General features: G+C 42.9%; 1 protein-coding gene and 2 pseudogenes across 7 annotated transcripts in view; 2 read left to right on the forward strand and 1 right to left on the reverse strand.

Moving 5' to 3' along the window:
- Positions 1–9,394: 9,394 nt before the first annotated feature.
- LOC120366030 (large ribosomal subunit protein uL30 pseudogene) lies at positions 9,395–10,231 on the forward strand (annotated as a pseudogene).
- Positions 10,232–11,923: 1,692 nt separating this feature from the next.
- Positions 11,924–12,597, reverse strand: LOC101035625 (large ribosomal subunit protein uL1 pseudogene; annotated as a pseudogene).
- Positions 12,598–16,159: 3,562 nt separating this feature from the next.
- The window catches only part of ALG6 (ALG6 alpha-1,3-glucosyltransferase), a 67,000-nt gene continuing 64,997 nt past the window's right edge, over positions 16,160–18,162 (forward strand). Inside the window, exons 1-2 of one of the 7 annotated variants that reach the window (XM_039474150.2) lie at positions 16,171–16,262; positions 17,402–17,507. The gene's annotated coding sequence lies outside the window, so the exon portion shown is untranslated. The other 6 variants (XM_074380946.1, XM_039474148.2, XM_039474151.2 and 3 more) reach the window with 6 other exon arrangements.

Here is an 18,162-nt window from a genome sequence, read left to right on the forward strand (position 1 = left end):
TTTCCAAAATTTGATTTGGATGTCTTAGATCTCAGGACTCAATAAAAATCTCTACGTGGGGGTTTCAATCAAATCAGTAGCAGCAAGTAAGAACCAGAAAAGAGCAACCCAGAATGTAATTAAATCTCACACTGTGAAATGGCTTAAAGGAACTGGGTATTTTACAAAAGGTAAGAGGAAAAAATTAGAAGAGGAGCTTCCAGAGAAGGGTTTTCTGCTTCCCTGATGCCTCTAGAGAAAATTCATTTGGGAAGTGAAGTATACACAATCAGAAAGCTTCCAGCAGAGAACAAACCAAGGAGTCAAATTAGTGTTTAATGTAACTAGATACCAGCTTTGATGCATTTCATTTAAACCACAATGTTCTTTTTTTTTTTTTTTTTTTTTTTTTTTGAGACGGAGTTTCGCTCTTGTTGCCCAGGCTGGAGTGCAATGGCGCGATCTCGGCTCACCGCAACCTCCGCCTCCTGGGTTTAGGCAATTCCCCTGCCTCAGCCTCCTGAGTAGCTGGGATTACAGGCACACGTCACCATGCCCAGCTGATTTTTTGTATTTTTAGTAGAGACGGGGTTTCACCATGTCGACCAGGATGGTCTCGAACTCTCGACCTTGTGATCCACCCGCCTCGGCCTCCCAAAGTGCTGGGATTACAGGCTTGAGCCACCGCGCCCGGCTAAACCACAATGTTCTATAGAATTCTTTGGAGAAGAAAATGCAGAGTCTCTGATGAATTGTAATTAGGTTTCACTGGGGTCTGCTTTAGAGAATGTTCACACTTTTCCAGCCCCTCTCATTTCTTTGAATAGGTTTTAGCACTCTCTCTGGCCCCACCCTTCCAATCAGCCCAAATGTTTAACTAGGGTAATACAGTAGTCCATCTTTCCCGAGAAGAGTTATAAAGAACAAGGGCTCTAGTATTTGAAAAGTAAACACCACAGCAATATTCCACAACAGCTTTGGACAGGGGTTTTGAAATAATTTTTTTTTTTTTTTTTTTTTTTTTTTGAGACAGAGTTTCGCTCTTGTTACCCAGGCTGGAGTGGAATGGCGCGATCTCGGCTCACCGCAACCTCCGCCTCCCGGTTTCAGGCAATTCTCCTGCCTCAACCTCCTGAGTAGCTGGGATTACAGGCACGCGCCACCATGCCCAGCTAATTTTTTTTTTTTTTTGTATTTTTAGTAGAGACGGGGTTTCACCATGTTGACCAGGATGGTCTCGATCTCTCGTGATCCACCCGCCTCAGCCTCCCATCGTGCTGGGATTACAGGCTTGAGCCACCGTGCCCGGCTAATTTTTTTTAATTTTTAAATTTCTTCTCATAATATACTTTCTCTTTAAAAAATTTAAAAAAAATTTTTTTTTTTTGTTTTTAATTTAATAAAGACAAGATCTCACTATATTGCCCAGGCTGGTCTTCATCTCCTGGGCTCCAGCAATCCTCCCACCTCAACTTCCCAAAGTGCTGGGATTACAAGTATGAGCCACTATTTCCAGCCATTATATACTTTCATGCGTTGTAGATTTGGGTGCTACAGTTGAAGGGAGAAGATGCTTTCCTCCTTTTAGCTCTCTTCTCTGGATCCTAAAGAAATCCTAAAAGAGAAAGGGCACCTAGAGGTTATTTCTCCGGCCTTAACTGACTACTGTAGATTCAATAACAGTTTAGTTCTGTGCAGTTCAGCTATTATTCCAGAAAACTAACTCCATCAATTATAGAAAATAACTTTTTATAGATAGAGTTTTTACAAACCTATCTTCACTACATATCCAGGAAGGATTATTTTCCTTTGTGCCATCAAAGCGCCCAGGTTCTTGCCTTCATTTTATGAGAATCATTCCGGTGATATGTAGTTGCTACTATTATTGGGCACATGTGGTATCTCATTTAGATTTTTAAATCCATGTTTTTAAAGGCAGAGTTTTGTCTTGACAATATTTGCCATCTCCTTTCTCATTAAAACCAAACCCCAAACCTACTATCAAACAAAATGGTGATACAAAAATCACATCCTACATATTTTGTGTCCTGCCCCTCTCTTCAGCATTCATTTATAGTTTGGTAATCTTTTAAAAACTTTGGTGGACAAAAGCAAAAAATCAAGTAAGAAGCAAAGACTTCATTTTGTGTTTTACCCTGTTTCACTGGCATGGACTTTGATCCTTTACCATAAATAAAAATCTATTTTAAAATCTGACTTTAAATCTTGATGTATTTACTGTAAATTTTATAAGTTGGAACCTTGTACTATCTTGATTTATATGATTTTAAAATGGATTTCTTACCACTTCCCTTGGGAAGAATATTTGGTTTGAATAGTTCTTATTGGCAGGTTGCTTCCTTTATGTTTAGCCCAAATTTTCATTTTCAAAGACCGTTTTAGACAAGTACCATGATGGCTCTAAGCCAGTGGATCTGTGTGCCACATAATAGAGTGTGACAATCCACCCAGTTGTGAAAGACACTGAAGATAAAGTAATAAAGCAGCATTTGTGTCATCACATTGGCTTTACAAATCTACTTAAACACTGACCAAATAGTGTTATTCATGATTGGGAATTATGGGTGTTTATAATTGTCCCAAAATATGTTGGGCTAAGTTATACTATGTATCATAGATTTAAATTTAAATTCAAGATCCTGGGCTGAGAGAGATGCAGATTTGTGACATTCCTTGGAGGTTTAGGGGTCCATGAACCAATGAATACATTATATTGTCACATTAAAGAACTCTTTTTATCCATAAAGACATGACATGTATTTTTTTTTTTAGATGGAGTTTCGCTGTTGTTACCCAGGCTGAGTGCAATGGCGCGATCTCGGCTCACCGCAACCTCCGCCTCCTGGGTTCAGGCAATTCTCCTGCCTCAGCCTCCTGAGTAGCTGGGATTACAGGCACGTGCCACCATGCCCAGCTAATTTTTTGTATTTTTAGTAGAGACGGGGTTTCACCATGTTGACCAGGATGGTCTCGATCTCTTGACCTCGTGATCCACCCGCCTCGGCCTCCCAAAGTGCTGGGATTACAGGCGTGAGCCACCGCGCCTGGCATGACATGTATTTTTTATGGTCCACATAAATAAAATTGTTCTTATATGTATGATTATATACATAGATACAGTTGAAACATCTGTATGTATATACATAAGAATGATTCCAGCTGGCATCTGAAATTGACAGTAAAAATAACAATGATTATATTCTTCCAGACTGTGTATAAAATAGTGGTGTAAGCTCCTTCAGGGCAGGCTAGTTAGTCAATAAATATTTGTTGAATAAAGGAGTATATTCACAAGTAATTATAAATTTAACTTGATTAGCATCACTTAAACAATAAAGGAACCAAAATCGCAAACAATTCAGTTTTAGAACGGGCGTGGTGGCTCACACTCGGAATCTGAGGACTTTGGGAGACTGAGGTGGGTGAATTACGTGAGCTCAGGAGTCGAGACCAGCTTGGCCAATAGAGAAACCTCATCTCTACTAAAAATATAAAAATAAACTGGGTGTGGTTGTGGTGCCTGTAATCCCAGCTACTTGGGAGGCTGAGGCAGGAGAATTGTTTGAATCCAGGATATGGAGGTTGCAGTAAGCTGAGATTGCGCCACTGCACTTCAGCCAGGGCAACAGAGCGAGACTCCATCTCAAAAAAGGAAGGGAGGAGGGAAGGAAGGAAGGATGGAAGGAAGGAAGGAAGGAAGGGAAAGGAAGGGAAGGAAGGAAAGGAGGGAGGGAGGAGCGGGGGGGAGGGAGGCAAGGAGGGAAGGAAAGAAGAAAGGAGGGAAGGAGGGGAGGGAGGGAGGGAGGGAAAACATATTATTTTAGCTCTTTCCACAAAAAGGACTAAAATCAAAAGCCAAACCAATAGCAATGGGCATCCTCAACACATAGATTGTGGTCTTGAAATACCATTTCCTGCTTAAACGAACCAGGGTTCTTGAAGAAATAGCTAATTACAGATTTGAAAAATAAACATACAAAAATAAACCTGGAACATGTTATCCCAGAGAGTAAGGAAACTACGACTTAAGTAAAGACTGCTAGGTCGTGTCAAAAAGACTCAGAAGCCAACTTAAAGAGACTCCCACTAGCCAAGGGACACACTGAGCACCAGTAAGCACAGTAACTACACTGGATTGAAACACATCGAATGTGAATTGTCTGTCGCATTCTCCATGAGTTCATGATACTTTAAAAAAACAAAGTTGTCCGCTGGGCGCAGTGGCTCATGCCTGCAATTCCAGCACTTTGGGAGGCCGGGTAGGTGGATCACAAGGTCAAGAAATAAAGACCATCCTGGCCAACATGGTGAAACCCTGTCTCTACTAAAAAAAAAAAATACAAAAGGGGCTGGGTGGGGTGGCTCAGGCCTCTAATCCCAGCACTTTGGGAAGCTGAGGTGGGCGGATCATGAGGTCAAGAGATGGAGACCATCCTGGTCAACGTGCTGAAACCCCGTCTCTACTGAAAACACAAAAATTAGTCGGACATGGCATGCGACTGTAGTCCCAGCACTACAGGTGGTGCACGCTTGTGGTTACAGCTACTCGGTAGGCTGAGGCAGGAGAATCGCTTGAACCCGACGGGCAGAGGTTGCAATGAGCCGAGATCATACCACTGCATTCCAGCCGGGGTGAAAAGAGTGAGACCCTGTCTCAAAAAAACAAAACAAAACAAAACAACAAAAACAAAACTTAGCTGGGTATGGTGGTGCGCACCTGTAGTCCCAGCTACTTAGGAGGCTGAGGCAGGAGAATCGCTTGAAGCCGGGAGCGGGAGGTTGCAGTGAGCTGAGTTGGGGCCATTGTATTCTAGCCTGGTGACAGAGCAAGATTCCGTCTATCAAAAAAATTAAAAAAAAAAAAAGTCACCAATGGAGGAAGCTAATAAACCAACTCATTATTTTGAAACCTCTTCCCCTCCCCCTCACTCTTTCTCTCTCCCTTTCTTCACACACACACACACACACACACACACACACACACACACACACACAGTCACCCTTGTTTCAGACCACAGAACAGTCTTATAGATGAAAGGAATCTCTTTTGAAACTTCAGAAACTAACATCATATTTGGAGGAATTAAAGTGGCATCAACCTAAAACCTCTGTCACCTAGGCTGAAGTGCAGTGGTGGGGTGATCTCGGCTCACCGTCACCTCTACCTCTCAGATTCAAGCAATCCTGGTACCTCAGTCTCCTGAGTAGCTAGAATTACAGATGCCACCACACCCGGCTAATTTTTTGTATTTTTAATAAAGATGGGGTTTCACCATTTTGGTCAAGCTAATCTCAAACTCCTGGCTTCAAGTGATCCGCCCATCTTGGCCTCCCAAAGGGCTGAGATTCCAGGCATCAGGTACAACGCCCAGCCTAGTTTAATTTTTCTTCCCTCTCTCCCTCCTTCATTCCCTCCCTCCCTTCCTTCCTTTTTCCTTTCTTCCTTCCAATAATCGAATAAAATAAATCCTGAATGTATACCAATATTTAACTTCTAGGCCTGGTGTGGTGGCTCACAGCTGTAATCCCAGCACTTTGGGAGGCTGAGGCCGGCGGATTGCTTGAGGTCAGGAGTTTTGGGCCAACCTGGCCAACAGGGTGAAACCCCATTTCTAACAAAAATACAAAAAAATTAGCGTCCGCCTGTAGTCCCAGCTACTCAGGAGGCTGAGGCAGGAGAATCACTTAGACCCTGGAGGTTGCAATGAGCCAAGATCGCACCACTGTGCTCCAGCCTGGGTGACAGAACAAGATTTTGACTTTATGTTACATATTTAACTCAGTTTTCCCACGCCAAGAATCATGGTCTCAAAACACCGGGCATGATATAATTTGAATAGCATATATATCTTCATTTTCTTTATCCCACTTTACACATATAGTAGCTTCAGAATAACAATTCTTGCTGTAATACCCACAATACAATTACCAAAAATCATTTAATTAGTTTATTTTACAGATTTTTTTCCCCTTAGGGTATATCACACTGGGAATTAACCATAAAATTACTGTTTTTTTCTTTTCATTTTTTTGAAACACGATCTTGCTCTGTTGAGTGCAGTTGCACAATTATGGCTCACTGCATCTTCAACCTTCTGGGCTTATGTGATCCTTCCACCTCAGCCTCTCTAGCTGGGAACACAGGTGTGTGCCACCACACCCAGATGATCTTAAAATTTTTTTCGTAGAGATGGGGGTCTCCCTATGTTGTACAGACTAGTCTTGAACTGCTGTGCTCAAGTGATCCTCATGCCTCCCAAAATGCTGGGATCACAAGCATAAGCTACTGCACCCAGGCCCTGTTTTTTCTCTTTCCTACTCTTCTTTTTTTTTTTTTTTTTTTTTTTTTTTTTTTTTTTTTTTGAGACGGAGTTTCGCTCTTGTTACCCAGGCTGGAGTGCAATGGCGCGATCTCGGCTCACCGCAACCTCCGCCTCCTGGGTTCAAGCAATTCTCCTGCCTCAGCCTCCTGAGTAGCTGGGATTACAGGCATGTGCCACCATGCCCAGCTAATTTTTTGTATTTTTAGTAGAGACGGGGTTTCACCATGTTGACCAGGATGGTCTCGATCTCTCGACCTCGTGATCCACCCGCCTCGGCCTCCCAAAGTGCTGGGATTACAGGCTTGAGCCACCGCGCCCGGCCTTTTTTTTTTTTTTTTTTGAGACGGAGTTTTGCTCTTGTTACCCAGGCTGGAATGCAATGGCTCGATCTCGGCTCACCGCAACCTCCGCCTCCTGGGTTCAAGCAATTCTCCTGCCTCAGCCTCCTGAGTAGCTGGGATTACAGGCATGTGCCACCATGCCCAGCTAATTTTTTGTATTTTTAGTAGAGACGGGGTTTCACCATGTTGACCAGGATGGTCTCGATCTCTTGACCTCGTGATCCACCCGCCTCGGCCTCCCAAAGTGCTGGGATTACAGGCTTGAGCCACCGTGCCCGGCTCCTACTCTTCTTAATGGGATCTCTTTATGTTGCCCAGGCTGGCCTCAAACTCCTGGGCTCAAGTGATCCTTCTGCCTCACAGCCTCCCGAGTAGCTGGAATTACAGCTGCGCCGTTACACTAGCTAAATTATGTGTTTTAAAGTCACTTGGAACAGTCTCTTTGTGTAGCTGAGCCATCGGCTGGATATACAGTTAAGTTCTTTTGTTTCATTTTATTTTTGAATTTTAGGAATTTATTTTTTCCATTTTAATTTTGCTTTATTATTAATTTAATCAGAAAATTTCATATTCTGACTTCCTCTAAGTAGACTTGAAAATGAATAAAAGTAACTAAGATTTATGGGTTTATGTTTTTCTTTTTTTAAATTATACTTTAAGTTATGAGAACAGAACTTACATTTATAATTTACATGTAAGAACATGCAGGTTTATTACATAGGTATATACATGTGCCATGGTGGTTTGCTGCACCCATCGACCCATCATCTACACTAGGTATTTCTCCTAATGCTGTCCCACCCCTAGGCCCCCATCCCCTGACAGGCACCAGTGTGTGATGTGCCCCTCCCTGTGTCCATGTGTTCTCATTGTTCAACTCCTATTTATGAGTGAGAACATGTGGTGTTTGGTTTTCTGTTTCTATGTTAGTTTGCTGAGAATGATGGTTTCCAGCTTCATCCATGTCCCTGCAAAAGACATGAACTCATCCTTTTTAATCCATGGTGTATATGTGCCACATTTTCTTTATCCAGTCTATCACTGATGGACATTTGGGTTGGTTCCAAGTCTTTGCTATTGTGAACAGTACTGCAATAAACATATGTGTGCATGTATCTTTATAGTAGAATGATTTATAATCCTTTGTGTATATACCCAGTAATGGGATTGCTGGGTCAAATAGTATTTCTGGTTCTTATCCTTGAGGAACCCCCACACTGTCTTCCACAATGGTTGAACTAATTTACACTCACACCAACGGTGAATTCCTATTTCTCCACATCCTCTCCAGTATCTGTTGTTTCCTGACTTTTTAATGATCGACATTCTAACTGTCATGAGATGGTATCTCATTGTGGTTTTGATTTGCATTTCTCTAATGTGATGATGAGCTTTTTTTTTTTTTTTTAATGTTTTTTGGCTGCATAAATGTCTTATTTAGAGAACTGTCTGTTCATATCCTTTGCCCACTTTTTGATGAGGTCTTTTTTTTCTTGTAAATTTGTTTAAGTTCCTTTAGATTCTGGATATTAGTCCTTTGTTGGATAGACTGCAAAATTTTTCTCCCATTTTGTAGGTTGCCTGTTCACTCTGATGATAGTTTCTTTTGCTGTGCAGAAGCTCTGTAGTTTAATTTGATCCCACTGGGCAATTTTGGCTTTTGTTGCCATTGCTTTTGGTGGTTTAGTCATCAAGTCTTTGCTTATGTCTGTGTTCTCAATGGTATTGCCTAGGTTTTCTTCTAGGGATTTTATGGTTTTAGAACTTATATTTAAGTCTTTAATCTATCTTGAGTTAAGTTTTGTATAAGGTGTAAGGAAGGGGTCCAGTTTCAGTTTTCTACATATGACTAGCCCAACACCATTTATTAAATAGGGAATCCTTTCCCCATTGCTTGCTTTTGTCAGGTTTGTCAAAGATCAGATGGTTGTAGATGTGTGGCATTATTTCTGAGGCCTCTGTTCTGTTCTATTTGTCTATATATCTGTTTTGGTACCAGTACCATGCTGTTTTGATTACTATAGCCTTGTATTATACTTTGGAGTCAGGTAGCATTATGTCTCTAGCTTTGTTCTTTTTGCTTAGGATTGTCTTGGCTATATGGGCTCTTTTTTGGTTCCATATGAAATTTAAAGTAGTTTTGTCTAATTCTGTGAAGAAAGTCAATGGCAGCTTGATGGGGATAGCACTTAATATATAAATTACTTTGGGCAGTATGGCCATTTTCATAATATTGATTCTTCCTATTCATGAGCATGGAATGTTTTTCCATTTGTTTGTGTCCTCTCTTATTTTGTTGAGCAGTGGTTTGTAGTTCTCCTTGAAGAGGTCCTTCACATCCCTTGTAAATGGTATTCCTAGGTATTTTATTCTCTTTTGAGCAATTGTGAATGGGAGTTCACTCATGACTTGGCTCTCTGTTTGTCTGTTATTGGTGTATAAGAATGCTTGTGATTTTTGCACATTGATTTTGTATCCTGAGATTTGCTGAAGTTGCTTATTAGCTTCAGGAGATTTTAGGCTGAGATGATGGGGTCTTCTAAATATGCAATCATGTCATTTGCAAATAGAGACAATTTGACTTCCTCTTTTCCTGATCAAATATCCTTTATTTCTTTCTCTTGCCTGATTGCCCTGGCCAGAACTTTCAATACTATGTTGAATAGGAGTGGTGAGAGAGGGCATCCTTGCCTTGTGCTGGTTTTCAAAGGGAATGCGTCCTCATTTTCCAGCTGGAACCATGGAGGGTGTAGAAGAGAAGAAGAAGAAGAAGGTTCCTGCTGTGCCGGAAACCCTTAAGAAAAAGCGAAGGAATTTCGCAGAGCTGATCAAGCGCCTGAGAAAGAAGTTTGCCCAAAAGATGCTTCGAAAGGCAAGGAGGAAGCTTATCTATGAAAAAGCGAAGCATTATCACAAGGAATATAGGCAGATGTACAGAACTGAAATTCGAATGGCCAGGATGGCAAGGAAAGCTGGCAACTTCTATGTACCTGCAGAACCCAAACTGGCGTTTGTCATCAGGATCAGAGGTATCAAGGGTGTGAGCCCAAAGGTCCGAAAGGTGTTGCAGCTTCTTCGCCTTCGTCAAATCTTCAATGGAACCTTTGTGAAGCTCAACAAGGCTTCAATAACATGCTGAGGATTGTAGAGCCATATATTGCATGGGGGTACCCAAATCTGAAGTCAGTAAATGAACTAATCTACAAACGTGGTTATGGCAAAATCAAAAAGAAGTGAATTGCGTTGACAGATAATGCTCTGATTGCTCGATCTCTTGGAAAATATGGCATCATCTGCATGGAGGATTTGATTCATGAGATCTATACTGTTGGAAAATGCTTCAAAGAAGCAAATAACTTCCTGTGGCCCTTTAAATTATCTTCTCCACGGGGCGGAATGAAGAAAAAGATCACCCATTTTGTAGAAGGTGGACATGCTGGCAACAGGGAGGATCAGATCAACAGGCTTATTAGAAGAATGAACTAAGGTGTCTCCCATGATTATTTTTCTAAGCTGGTCAGTTAATAAACAGTACCTGCTTTCAACTGAAAAAAAAAAAAAAAAGAATGCTTCCAGTTTTTGCCCATTCAGTATGATATTGGCTGTGGATTTGTCATAAACAGCTCTTATTATTTTGAGATACGTTCCATCAATACCTTTATTTTTTTATTATTTTTTATTTTTTTTTTTAGCAAAAACAGGTGTTGAATTTTATCAAAGGCCTTTTCTGCATCTATTGAGATAATCATGTGGTTTTGTCATTGGTTCTGTTTATGTGATGGATTATGTTTATTGATTTGCATATGTTGAACCAGCCTTGCATCCCAGGGATGAAGCTGACTTGATTGAAATAGATGAGCTTTTTGATGTGCTGCTGGATTCAGTTTGCCAGTATTTTATTGTGGATTTTTGCATTGATGTTCATCAGCAATATTGGCCTGAAATTTTCTTTTTCTGTTGTGTCTTTGCCAGGTTTTGGTATCAGGATGATGCTGCCTCATAAAATGAGTAGGGAGGAGTCCCTCTTTTTCTATTGTTTGGAATAGTTTCAGAAGGAATGGTACCAGCTCCTCTTTGTACCTCTGGTAGAATTTGGCTGTGAATCTGTCTAGTCCTGGACATTTTTTGGTTGGTAGGCTATTAATTACTGCTTCAATTTCAGACCTTGTTATTGGTCTATTCAGGGATTTGACTTCTTCCTCTTTAGTCTTGGGAGGGTGTATGTGTTCAGTAACTTATCCATTTCTTACAGATTTTCTAGTTTATTTTTGTAGAGGTGTTTATAGTATTCTCTGATGGTAGTTCGTATTTCTGTGGGATAAGTAGTAATATTCCCTTTATGATTTTTTATTGTTTCTACCTGATTCTTCTCTCTTTTCTTCATTAGTCTGTTTAGCAGTCTATTTTTTTAATCTCTAAAAAAAAGTCAGCTCCTGTATTCATTGATTCTTTGAAGGGTTTTTCATGTCTCCGTGTCCTTCAGTTCTGCTCTGATCTTAGTTATTTCTTGTCTTCTGATAGCTTTTGAATTAGTTTGCCCTTGCTTTTCTAGTTCTTTTAATTGTGATGTTAGGGAGTTGATTTTAGATCTTTCCTGCTTTCTCCTGTGGGCATTTAGTACTATATATTTCCCTCTAAACACTACTTTAGCTGTGTCCCAGAGATTCTGGTATGTTGTTTCTTTGTTCTCATTGGTTTTAAAGATTTTTATTTTTTTACATTTATATTGGGTTTAAATATTTTATTTATTTCTGCCTTAATTTCATTATTTACCCAGTAGTCATTCTGGAGCAGGTTGTTCAGTTTCCATGTCGTTGTGCGGTTTTGAGTGAGTTTCTTTTTTTCTTTTCTTTTTTTTTTTTTTTTCTTATTTTTTTTCTTTTGAGACTGAGTTTCGCTCTTATTACCCAGGCTGGAGTGCAATGGTGTGATCTCGGCTCACCGCAACCTCCGCCTCCTAGGTTCAGGCAATTCTCCTGCCTCAGCCTCCTGAGTAGCTGGGATTACAGGCACGTGCCACCATGCCCAGCTAATTTTTTGTATTTTTAGTAGAGACGGGGTTTCACCATGTTGACCAGGATGGTCTCAATCTCTTGACCTGGTGATCCACCCGCCTCGGCCTCCCAAAGTGCTGGGATTACAGGCTTGAGCCACCGCGCCCGGCCTGCAACAACTTTTAATAAGGACTATGCATTAGTGTAATTTGACTTCAGAGAATTTTTTTTTTTTTTGGACTGGTAGAATTTATTCAAATGTGGCTTAATATAGGCATTGGGGCTTGCCCATGGTGCTCTTGACATACGTAAAAGGCCCGGACATTCTGCCAATTTTTCTTGAGCAATGACACCAAGAAATGGACAGCCAGATAAATGTTACACACAAGCTCATCGTCTGTCATCTTCACGTGACCAACAGCCACAGCCAGACATAACACCTTCTTCATTTGGAACTTGATTGTGGACTTCACCTCATCCACTTTGGCCACCATGTTTTCATTGTGTGTGAGCAGGGAGGGGAACTTTCTTGCCTTATTTAGGCCTGGGCGGAGGATTCGTGGAATCTGCTTGATTAGAGACTCTGAGGCCAAAAATGCATCATACTTCTTGGCCAGCTTCTTGACCAGTTTTTTATTCTTGTTGAGTTTTTTCAGCACCTCGATGTCCATGTGGGGGATATCCACGGCCTTGGCCTCGTCACAGTGCTGCTGGTCCCCCAGGACACACACGGAGAACTTGGGGCGAGGAGTGGACTTAAGCCTGACGGTGCCCGAGAAACGCTTGTCCTTCTGGGGGTCATAGTTCTTCAAACTGATCTGCAACTCCACCGTCTCCAGGAACTTGCGGCGCTTGCACTGGTTCCCGTGCAGGACTTCCCACACCACCTCGCACAGGGTGTCCTGAGAGACTTTGCTGCTCATGGCTTCTCCTGCCGTGCTAACCGGAAAAGAGAGCAAATTTTTTATTTTTGTATTTTTTAGACAGGGTTATGCTCTCTCACTCAAGCTGGAATGCGTTGGTGCAATCATGGTTCACTGTAGCCTCAACCTCCCTGGGCTCAAGCGATCCTCCCATCTCAGCCTCCTGAGATTCTGGGACTATATGAGCATACCACCAAACTCCACTAATTTTTAGGTACTTTTTGTAGAGACCGGGTTTTCGCCATGTTGCTCAGTCTGGTCTTTAGTTCCTGGGCTCAAAGGATCTGCCCACCTCAGCCTCCGAAAGTGCTGGGATTACAGGTGTGAGCTACTGTGTCTGGTTGTGGTTTCAGAGAAAATTTTCAGGTAAGAACAGTAGGCTTCTGGTGGGGATGTAAATATATATATATGTATGGGCTGCTATATGGTAGGGGAAAGAAGACACTGCAAAGAGAGGAAAAGGCTATGAAAAAGTGAACACATGTTAGAGTCAAATTATAATAGCTATTATTTATTGATTGCATACTATATGCCAGGCAGTATGTTCACGTTTTATATGCATGATTTCAGTTTACTCTCATTAAAATTCAAAGAAGATGACATTATTATGATTCTTTTCTTGCAGGTGAAGTAATTTTGTCAGAAACATTAGGAGACTTTACCAAGTTCACACAACTGGAAAGCAGAAGAATTGAGATTTACTTTATTATTTTTATTATTTTATTATTTTATTATTTATTATTTTTATTTTTTGAGAAGGAGTTTTGCTCGTTACCCAGGCTGGAGTGCAATGGCGCGATCTCGGCTCACCGCAACCTCTGCCTCCTGGGTTCAGGCAATTCTCCTGCCTCAGCCTCCTGAGTAGCTGGGATTACAGGCATGCACCACCATGCCCAGCTAATTTTTTATATTTTTAGTAGAGATGGGGTTTCACCATGTTGACCAGGATGGTCTCGATCTCTTGACCTCGTGATCCACCTGCCTCAGCCTCCCAAAGTGCTGGGATTACAGGCTTGAGCCACCGCGCCCGGCCCAGAACTGAGATTTAAATCTAAACCTGTTTGTCTTCAGAGTTAGACACCAGTTCTAATCACCTTTCGACACTTCCTCTAAACTTGATCTACTCTACAGTTTTGCTATGGCTTATCCTTTTTGGTTATAGTAAATGCTATCATTCAAAATGGATTTGCTGAGCATCTGTTATATAAAGGCACTGGACATTCAGATGCGAAAGATAATACCTATTGGAGGTAAAGAGCAGGAGAACGTATGCAGCTGGCAGTGGTGGGACAATTCAGCTATGAATTAGTGACTGTGATGTCTCTTCTACTATGTATTCAATGAACATTTTGAACATCAACTTTTTGTTAAATACTGGGTCAGAAGCTATTGGGTTCAGAAACAGGAAGGAGAGATTGCTATCAACTTAAATCACTTTCAGGTGTATATTTTTCACGTATTATTTTTTTCACATACAATTTCTGAAATTATATGTGTTTTACAGTAATTATTAGCTTAAATGGTAGTATTGTTTTCTTCCTCAGTGGTACATAAAATAATGGTGCTTTTTACAAGTGGTAGAACTTTAGATTAAATAAAATATGATTTTTGATCTGCCAAACATGGTTCTTGTTCACAAAATGCTTAATAGTTATGATCCTGCAATGTACTGGATTTCTTTCTATGTTTGTAACCATGTAATATCCTTCACCAGTCTACCTTCCTTCTCTTGGCCTGAGATCATGCATTTATTCAAGTAAAGTTGCTTGTTTTCTCTCTATACTGTCTCCATCACTGTTCAGCAAATGAAATGCTTTCATCTCTCTATCTTCACCCCAACTTCTTTCCTGGGCTCTGATTCATAACTGACACCTGAGTTTTATAACTTTCTTGTCTTTATGTCACCTTGAACTCAATACAGTGCTCCATCTTTCCCTCCAAGCCAGATTATTCTCCAGGCTTCCCAAGATCTATCGGTTTTTGGGAGCCATCCTTGATTCTTCTCTCTCCTTTGTTTCACTCCTACACATCTAGTGTGCTGCTATTAAGACCTGTACATGTTTCTTCTTGCATTGATCTCTTCCTTTCCGGTTCCACTATTGCCATCTCAGTCCAGGCCCTTGTCTAATCATGCATGGACGGCTTCAGTCCCTCTGTAATTCATCTGACCCATTTTTACCAATTTAGTTTTTCTCTAACATGGTATTGTACATGGACTCCCTGCTAAAAGTCATTAAACAGCCCCTTACTGATCACTAGATACATTCCAGACACCACAGCCTGGTATTCAAGGCTCTCTATAATTACCACTCCTTTCCAGCTTCATCATCCACTGTCTAAACTAGAGGAAATGTTCTGCACTTTTCAGCTGCCACAATTTTTGGCTTGAACCATTTCCTTTGTCTAGATTCCTACTCTCATTCTCTGGGCTCATCCGAGACCAGGCTTTCCTTCAAAGCTCAGCTGACTCCTCCAGGAAAAGCATTTCCTGATGGTTTGCAGTTTACAGTGAACTCTCTTCTCCTAACTCCTACAGTGCTTAGTGCATATATAAGTAATGTAACATTTAGTATGTGTTACCTTCTATAGCTTTTTATCCTTTTATGCATAAAAATGTCTTTCCAATGAGAATTAAATGCCTTGAGGGTGGGGAGCTGGCCATATTTCTCCATATTCCCATTGCTGATGGTCTTTTAGATATAATCATCTTTTAGACCTGGAAGTTCACCTAGCCCTACTGATTCCTTTCACAGTTGAAAAAAACGGAGGCCCAGAGAGAAGCTGTTCAGACTCAGTAGAAAGTCATAGTCATAGCCAAATATTTGCTAACCCTTATAAATTGTAGGGTTGGCTTACGCAGAATGGCAAGATTCATAAGTGGGGAATGAGGGCATTCTCTGAACAAAGGAAGGCAGGTAGAAATCATTACAACTGTCCATGCATGATTGGACACGGGCCTAGACTGAGACGGAAACAGCGGAACTGGAAATGAAGGGATTACTGCGAAAGGAAACGTGTGCGGGTCTTGCTAACATACTGGATAGGTATTTTTAACAAGTTTGGGAATAGGTGATTCACGCTGCCCGCTGGGGCACGTGTAGTGGCTACCTGAGGGCAGGGCTGTCCTTCTGCGCAACGCACAGGCTCTTGAAAATGGCTGGATGTTCAGTAACGTTTCTTGCTTGAGGTGGCTGCCCAGTCCTACCACATTCTTCTTCTCAGGCATGCAGCTGGAAGAAAGCGAAGCAGGTTGGCTTTCTTGCTGCTCAGTGGCACAGACCCAGAGGAAGCCCTACTTACTGCCTGGTGGTGAGGACCGGCCGAGGCTCTCCGCTCAGTGCAGCCAGCCAGGACCCGCCCCTGACAGGAATCTGTGGGCTAAGCAGCCGCTCTGGTCTTGGCCACGATCCCAGGAAAGAAGAGCAAGGGGCTTTCCACCTGCCCCTAGCCTAACCCGGGTCTGGGACCTCTCAGGTTCCAGCGGCTCTCGCCCCACCTCCTAAGCCGGCCGCCGCCCCTCCCCTCACGCTCGACGGGCTCGCTCCCGCACCAGGCGCGCGGGGGGTGCGCGGGCGCGCGGAGGTGGAAGGCCGGAGGGACAGTCGGCCGCGGGGGCGAGCGCGCAGGCGCCTTCCTGGGACCCGCTGCAGGCGCAAATTCCAGCGGCCGGCGGGCGGCGGGGTAAGGACAAGGGATCCCCGGGATTCTGGACCCGGGGCCGATATGGGGAGGTGCTGGGGGCTGGCCACACGCCACGAGGCGGCGCAGAGCTGGCGACCCGGCTCTCAGCTCCGCTCGACTCCCTGGAATGCGACACGAGGCCTCCCCAGGCCTTCCCGCAGGGTCGCCTGGGGGTCCGGTGAGGAGACGCCGTGATAGTCATGGCCCTTCCAGGCTGGGGCGGTCCTGGCGCCCTTGTCCTTGAGGTTCAGAGGGTCTGGCCCCAGGAGGAGGGGCGGAGAAACGTGAAAAGGGATCCCTTTCGCCCCGTATGCTCGACCGGTTAGCTGCACTCCGCGGTGTTGTGTCCACTGCGGGGGAAGGATCTTGCAGACTAAGAGGAGCAAAGTCGGCTCTGGGACGTGGAGGGCGGGCTTGGCACTTGTCGAGATGCACCATCAGGGTAAAGGAGGACGAAAAGCGCCTCTACTGCCTGCCTAGCAACTTCGTGGCGGGTGGTTACTGTATTCTGACTTACAGGTGGAAAAAGTCGCAAAGAACCCTTTTTCTGGTTTCAGGAAAATAGAGTGGTTAAAAGCCTCGCATAAAATCTTTAACCACATAGGGCTCAGTAGACTTAGGTATCGCCCCGCTTCATGTACACAGACACTCGCAGCTCCATTCAGCAAATACTTCTTGGGTACCTGTCTTCTGCTAACACTGGCTACAAGTAGGGAATAGAGAGTAACGACTGAGACAGGAGGATCCCTGCTCACAGGGAGCCTTTACTCTAGTCGACACATCCATCTACTTTCCTTTTATGCTTGCTTTTTTTTTTTTTTTTTTTGAGACGGAGTCTTGCTCTGGAGTGCAATGTCGGTGTCTCTCCTCACTGCAACCTCTGCCTCCCATTTTCAAGGGATTCTCCTGCCTCAGCCTCCCGAGTAGCTGGGATTACAGGAACGCGACACCACGCCCGGCTAATTTTTGAATTTTTAGTGGAGATGGGTTTCACTGTGTTGAGTGTTGTCCAGGCTGGTCTCGAACTCTCGACCTCAGGTAATCCGCCTGCCTCGGCCTCCCAAAGTGCTAGGATTACAGGGGTGAGCCACCACGACCAGCCTGTTTTATAAATTGTAACTTGTTAATTTATCCTAAAGTCAGCACATCTCCTAACTACTACTCAAACCAAGAAGCAAGATTCACAGCATTTCAGACCTCTGTGGACACCCCTCCCAATCACCATCCCTTCTTTCCTCCTCAAAGGTAACCTTTCCTGATTTTTAACACCATAGATTAGTTTTACCTATTTATGAACGTTTCATGGAACCATATGATAGATATTCTTGGTGTTCAGCATTTTTACTGAAAATTGTGTGTGTGAGATTGCACCATGTCATGTGAAAATACCATTACGGATAGTGAAAAGAATTAGAAAGCATTTTTTTTTTTTTTTTTTTTTTTGACACAGTCTGACTCTGTCGCCCAGAATGGAGGGCAGTGGCACGATCTCGACTCACTGCAACCTCCGCCTCCCGGGTTCAAGCGATTCGCCTGCCTCAGTTTACTGAGTAGCTGGGATTACAGCTGCCACCACGCCCAGCTAAATTTTGTATTTTTAGTAGAGATGGGATTTCACCATGTTGGTCAGGCTGGTATCACTCCTGACCTTGTGATCCACCCACCTTGGCCTCCCAAAACACTGGGATTACAGGCACCACTGGGCTCGGCAGGAAGCAAATTAAAGAAGGTAATGATATAAATAGTAAGGGGAGGAAGCTTTAGTAGGGTAGTCAGGGATGATGTTTCTGAGGGGGTGATTTGAGATATGGCATGAATGACAAAAGATTAGCCATTCCAATCAGTTCTAGAGTTATTGCATGATGTTTTTAAGTAAGAAAATAATTAGGACCAGGCACAG

Source organism: Saimiri boliviensis, chromosome 11, assembly GCF_048565385.1.
Source record: "Saimiri boliviensis isolate mSaiBol1 chromosome 11, mSaiBol1.pri, whole genome shotgun sequence".
NCBI lineage: Eukaryota > Metazoa > Chordata > Mammalia > Primates > Cebidae > Saimiri > Saimiri boliviensis.